At 36.1% G+C, this 6,836-nt stretch overlaps 1 long non-coding RNA gene across 1 annotated transcript; it reads left to right on the forward strand.

Moving 5' to 3' along the window:
- Window positions 1-365: 365 nt before the first annotated feature.
- Window positions 366-2,861, forward strand: LOC120521643. The gene is made up of 3 exons (XR_005632181.1): window positions 366-448; window positions 606-725; window positions 2,718-2,861. It is a non-coding gene; the product is annotated as an uncharacterized LOC120521643 (long non-coding RNA).
- Window positions 2,862-6,836: the final 3,975 nt, after the last annotated feature.

Here is a 6,836-nt window from a genome sequence, read left to right on the forward strand (position 1 = left end):
ATGGCATGTCTTATATTGGCTTTGTTTTTCTGTTTTTTTTCTAATGTACATGATCCATATGATAAGAATAGAAAGTGCAAAACTGTGAAATCTGAGATTCTTACAAGGTACTTTAAACCCAATGTTTTTTAATGTAGATGCAATGTTATTACTGTGTTTGCAGGGTTCATTTATTGAATTTTGTTTGTTACAGGAAATGATAAATTGCGTTTTTATGGAATCTGGATTCATCTGTGTATTGATGGGAATGTAGAGACAAGCTGAATCGGTATTATTGTAATCAGTACTGTTCTGTTAATATTTATATTCTCTATGTATGTTTTTTTGCATACTTTCATATCTTTATGTAGATATTCAAGACGTGTTATATTTCTACATGCAGGGACCTACAATCGGAATCCACGTTTCATTGCTGGATATTTTCTTGATGCTGTGGAAACAGAAAATGGTGAAACATTTACTTTCGTTTCCAGCTAATTCCTATAATAAATTAGTTTCTTTAGCTGTATATTGTTAGAAGATTTTCTTAATATTTTATAAAACACTTTTCTGGCTGTGTGCTTTAAATTGCTGTTTTATTTATTTTTGAATTGCTATGGCTATAGGTTGTCCACACCTTGTGAGAGCAGATAGGGGTTGTGAAAATTCTTTAGTTGCCACCCCGTCACCATGACAGCTTAGCAGGAGTTAACAGTTTCAGATATGGGAAGTCTATACATAATCAAGTAAGTATACAAAAAATACCAGATTGTTGTACTGTATATTTCATTATTGTGACTTTACCTTTAAAGATGAAAGACCTATGTACAGTAGGAAAATGCACATGCTTTCAACAATTACTGCATCATAAAGCCTATCATAAGTAATGTGATGTGTGACAATATCCCTTGTGAGTGTTTGCTGACAGGATTTAAATGACTGAATTTAATATTTTGGGTGAAAAAATCACCAATATTATTATATTCCGTTTTTATTTCTAAAAGCGAGCAGAGTATTTTAATGGATACCTAAAAAATCATGGATATGTCCCTGGCAAAAACATTTTGAGGTATGTAATGTAGATGTAAGATTAACTAATGATTACATATAGTATTGTTAGCATTTTTTCCCTTAGTACATTTAAGAAATTTAGCCTTTTTGACAGGCAATGGTGGAAGCTGAAATTTTGGAACTATCCAATCCCATACATACATATGTATGTATTGTACATTTATTTTTATATATATATATATATATATATATATATATATATATATATATATATATATATATATATATATATATATATATATATATATATATATATATAAATGTGTGTGTGTGTATGTATATATATATATATATATGTATAAGTTGATTCATATACACAGTATACAGTATATGTAAATGCTTATCTTTTTATTAGTTAATATTTTTCTAATTAAAAATTGTATTTACATAATGGAGACTGAATGTAAGGTAAGATGTAAAGGGGCCTGAGTTTCTTTTTAGTTAGCCAATTAAAGGTGTCATTTATGGGGAAATTGAAACACATACAGCAGCAGACTCACAGGATAAATAATATTGCCAAACTATCAATCAGTCGATAAGCAACTATAAATATAATGTATATTGTGCAGATATTTCAAAAAGGACTTCACAAGTGCCCCTGGTGGAAGCATTGAATTGCCTGATAGAAGTTTGCAGAAAAGACCCCCAGAGGTGCATCTTAGCACACCATGGTGGAATGAGCCTGTGGCTAAAAGTACTCCAAGACACTGCCTACTGGAGGGGAGTTTTCATGATGGCATCCAATTTTGCCACAGTCCTCATTTTTTTTTTTACAACAGCTTCCAGTGTGTCCAGGGTTTGCCCTGTCATGGAGCAGGCTGTCCTGATACGTTTGTTCAGGCACTGTGCTTCTTTTGTGCTCAGGTTGCTTCCCCAGGAGACTGCAGCATGGAACATCACACTGGCTACTATGGACTGGTAGAACATTTCGAACAGTTTGCTGCACACATCAAAAGACCTGAGTCTCCATAGCTAGTACACTCTGCTCTGGACCTTCTTGTACAGAGACACTGTGTGGTCAGACCAGTCCAATTTGTAGTTTATGTGAATCCCCAGGTACTTGTAGCTCTGCACCTCTTCCACGTACACGTCCTCCCCTGGATGGTGATTGGTCAAAGGCATTTTGTCTTGCTGATACTGAGTTGCAGGTTGTCCTGGCACCGCAAGACAAAGTCCTCTATAAACATCCTGTACTCTTGACTCATCTCCATTATTAATGCAGCCTATGATGGAGAAGCATCTGAAAATTGTATGTTGGAAATAAAGATGTTTTTTTGTGAAGGACCTTATGAAGTAATCAGCAAAAATGCTGTATTTTTGAGCATTATAACGGTTCAGTATTTAGCTCTACTGTATTGCCAGTAGGAAGTATTGGCCTGGTACCTATCTATATGGAATCTTCATGTTAACCACATTTAAGAGTAGCTTTTTCCAGAAACGTGTTTTCCTTTGCATCACACAGACATGTGTTAAGGTTACTTGGCATCCCGAAGTTTTGGTGAATGTTGTAACTGTGTGTACCTGTGAGAGAATACAACAAGACTGCCATGCTATTCACAGTTGCTTGTGACTGGATACACTAGGATAGTTGTCTACATCACTATAAAACAGTTTAATCAGAAAATTAAAAAAAAAAATGTTTTTTTATATATTTCCTTCTGTTTCAGACACTGTGTCCAATATTGCTTTTTACCTCTAATTGAAAGGCAGCTTTACTCTGAGCGCATTGAATGGAACAACCACAGGATTCGTAAGCAGACTTTAGCTGCAGGACCATTTGGAAAACCAGACATACTTTATTTTTGTCCTCCATCCGGTAATGTTACCTTTAAACACAGCCTATCCAAATCCATTTTCATGCTTACCTGATAAGGTTTTATGTTTAAACTATTTTGGACAAAACTATGATAACATATTTAAGCCAACTATTAATTATTTTGTCACTTTTGGTTTTATCTGGGGGCGGCACGGTGGGGCAGTGGTAGCGCTGCTGCCTCGCAGTTAGGAGACCCGGGTTCGCTTCCCGGGTCCTCCCTGCGTGGAGTTTCCTCCCACAATCCAAAGACATGCAGGGCACCCTGCCCTGGATTGGTTCCTGCCTTGTGCCCTGTGTTGGCTGGGATTGGCTCCAGCAGACCCCCGTGACCCTGTATTCGGATTCAGCGGGTTAGAGAATGGATGGATGGTTTTATCTGTTAGCTCAGAAACTTCAGCCTTGAAGAACATAAACTGTATAAACAACACTGTCAAAAGTAGCAATACATTTCTCTCTCACTGAGCTACACCACAAAAAAAGTTAGATTAGCTCAATTCTTTCACACAGGGCAATCTTCTGTTTCCCACATTTTATTTGTTGCCATAAGGCTGCAGATTAAGGTTCTAAATGATTTAAGATCAATACTTTTGAGATTTCTTTGATTCCCACAGTTATAAGCATTTTGAATTCCAGCAGTTGTAGGAGTTATTACATAGTATTAAAATTATTTTTCTTTGTAAGAATCTTGTGTGCCTTTGAGTATGTACTGACTTCCTGTCATGTGATTAGTCTTGGCTTGTTTTCCTGTGTCTGTAACAATATTCTGTGCTTTTACACTTTACCACTGCAAACAAATTTCCCTGTGAGATAATAAAATCTGCCAAGCCTAACCCATTGTCTAATCTGTTTTTTAGTATTGTATTTTGCATATATGGTATTATGGAGAGTGCTCATTTACTGTCTACTCATTCCACTCATTTATTTTTTGTCATTAATAGGAACTCCAAATATGCTGTGCACAATTGATGATGATCTTCAGCAGCATGCCATGCAGACACTATGGCTTGTGAAAAGGGATCCACCCTGACTGTGGCCAGTGTTGGCAGTTGTGCTCCACTGTGTTTACTCTCCCTCGATCAATGGATGGTTATTCAGTTGATGATGCTGTGGCTTCCTATCTAACAACTGCAAATCACATCACAACCCTTATGGCCAGTTTGAATCTGATTGAGCCAGATAACTTTGTACAGGCTTTTGAAATATATGAAAAAATAGTAAATTCTTCTCATGCTAAATAAATTTTGTTGTTGTGAAAATAAATTGGTTTAATCATACTTTTTTTTTTAGCCTTTACACATAGAAAGATCCATTATAAAAATTTAAAACAACCCAGAGGATATTTATATAGAACCTTTAGTATCCTTCCATAATCTATGTTTAACCATTATCAGTCCATTAATTGTATGAACTTGAACTGATATTAGAGTTCCTTGTGACAGAAGAATCAAGCACCATTTATGAATTTGTTGAGTACAACTTAGATGGCTGATTTTCTTCTCTGGGAGAGACATTATTTATTTGCATCACAATTTTACAGTCATAACATCAAGAAGAACAACAATCAAAATAATTGTATGGACTTTTTTCCTGCATACAGTATATAATTTAACACAACATTTTAATGACAGGAAAAACTAAACATTTCACTTTCCTCTTGGGGATGAATAAAACAAAGGTCATCATCTAAAACATTTCATTTTCTAATTACCAATGGTATCCATAATGTTTTTTTAAATCAGTGTTGTCCAATGATTTTAACAGAAGAACTAGGTTTGAGGCCGAAATTCTTTCCGATGGTGTATATTTTAAACATGTACATATTAATTGTGTGCAAAATGAATCAAATTTGTTTAAAGCATTTGGAGCTGCCTCTTTTGACATTAACTGGCACAGCTCTTTACAGCTCTTTACAGACCATGGAACAGTGTTTGTGTCCAGCTCTAAAAATGTTATGCCGATGGACCAAATGTCTGAATGTACAGAACAAGGTTGATAAGTTAGCAGACATTCAGTAGCTGTGTAAATAGCAGTACCACCAAGAGGTCCACTTAAAAGCCCAGATATTTTGCTCCCTTGCCTTAGCGAAACTGAGTCACGAACATTGGCTAAACCCCAGTCGGTAAGATAGGCCTTTTTGCTGCTGCCTTCAATCTAGAAGACAAAAATTACAGAAATGAAAATAAATGTACTTAATGAAACACAAATGATCAACAAAGCATAGGTTTGTTACCTAAACAGAATACATGGCTACCCTGCGTTTTGCACAAAGGTAAACACAAGTTTAGAATTCAAAATGTTAAAATTGCAATTGTGACTGATATAGAAAAACATCCCAAAACAGCTATTTATTTTTATATGGCCCAGAATCACATAAAGAATGTCTAAATGGGGTTTAATAGGCCATGTTAATTTACAAAAGAGGTATCAAAGTGAAACCATACTAACACAGTAACTCTTTTGTTTTCCTTGTATTTTCAATTTCTGTTTAAAAAATATATCCTACCAGGATGTTTGCAGGCTTCAGGTCCTGGTGGATTACATTCTTAGAATGGATGTATTGCACAGCCATTGACACATCAAGTGCAACATATTTTTTTTTCTTCTGCTTCTAACTACAAAATGAGAAATGATTTGTAAAATCAACCTGAATTATCCAAGTAATATTCAATGCATCAAGGTCAGGAAGTTATCCTAAAAAAGCTGATGTGAACTTGTAATTTCCAGGTATAATTTTATTTATAACGCTAATATCTATATCACTATAAACAGTAAAATTAACACTATAGCTGCATAGATGGTCCATACTTTCCACATGTACAATTTAAAATGTTACCTTAATACTATTAGAATTGATTTAACAGGGTTAGTGTAGCTGTTTACCCTTTTACGATGCCTTTTGTAGCACTTAACATGTTTCAATTGTCATAGTTAAACATAGGAACTTAAAAAGGTTTAAATAAAACAGAAATATATACCTTTATTTTAACTTCCTTGACTTGTAGAGGGCGTATCCTGTAGCAAAGCCCTAACTTTTTCATGAAAGCCCCTTTCAGTCAATAAGCCTTAAAAACAGGTGTAAAGATACTGACAACAAGCTACGCAAACCCACCAAGACATGGAGTCGTTTAAATCAAAGCGTTGCGCTGCCTTCTTCCAGATCGGCCCCAAGGCGTTCGGATTTTTCCAAAGCAGTTCTGCTCTCCATCGGCATCTGTAGCTGAGTAGAAAAACCCCATCCCATACTATGAGTTAATGATTAACACGTTTCTACATGTATTGTAAGCATACAATACAACTGATAATATGTTGCGCTTATTTATCTGTAACAAAATATTCGCGCATTTATTAATGGCTGAAATTCGAAGTGGTTTGTGCCCTTCAGAAAGAAAAAAGTTTGCATTTACCTTTTTAATAAAAGTTGAGCTTTTAAGCCTGCAAAATCGCCCCGTAAATGCACACGTTTTAATGCACACGTGTTCATATGTATACTTACACAGTATTAAAAGACACTCAACAATTAACGTCATTTACCTTCGTTCCCACGTTTGAGTCGTGCTGTAAATTCTTACTGTGAAATATAATTGACAAACAATTCGGTGAATGAACTTGTGAAGAAGGGGAGCTGGAGTATTACGTCACTTCCTTAATGAAAATGCCAAGGGGGGTTGGGGATGACGTAGACCTGAAGGCGGATGACAGAAAACTGACATCGGAGAACTGAGAACTGAGAGCGGACGGTGGTGGAACGAGGGAGGAGGGAGGAGGGTTGACGGGGGATTCCTCGCTGGGAGGAGGAATGTTTTGTCCAAGGTAGTAGGAAGGATGGAGTTTTCTCGGAGGGAGGAGGATGTCCTAAAATGGACACTGTACCGGTGGGCTAAACAGAGGGGTAGAGCTGGGAAAGATGAGCAGCAGGTTACGGTGATTAAGGATAAAGATGGGAATGTACTCACAAGTGAGGAGAGTGTGT

This window comes from Polypterus senegalus, chromosome 2 (assembly GCF_016835505.1).
Source record: "Polypterus senegalus isolate Bchr_013 chromosome 2, ASM1683550v1, whole genome shotgun sequence".
NCBI classification, from domain to species: domain Eukaryota; kingdom Metazoa; phylum Chordata; class Cladistia; order Polypteriformes; family Polypteridae; genus Polypterus; species Polypterus senegalus.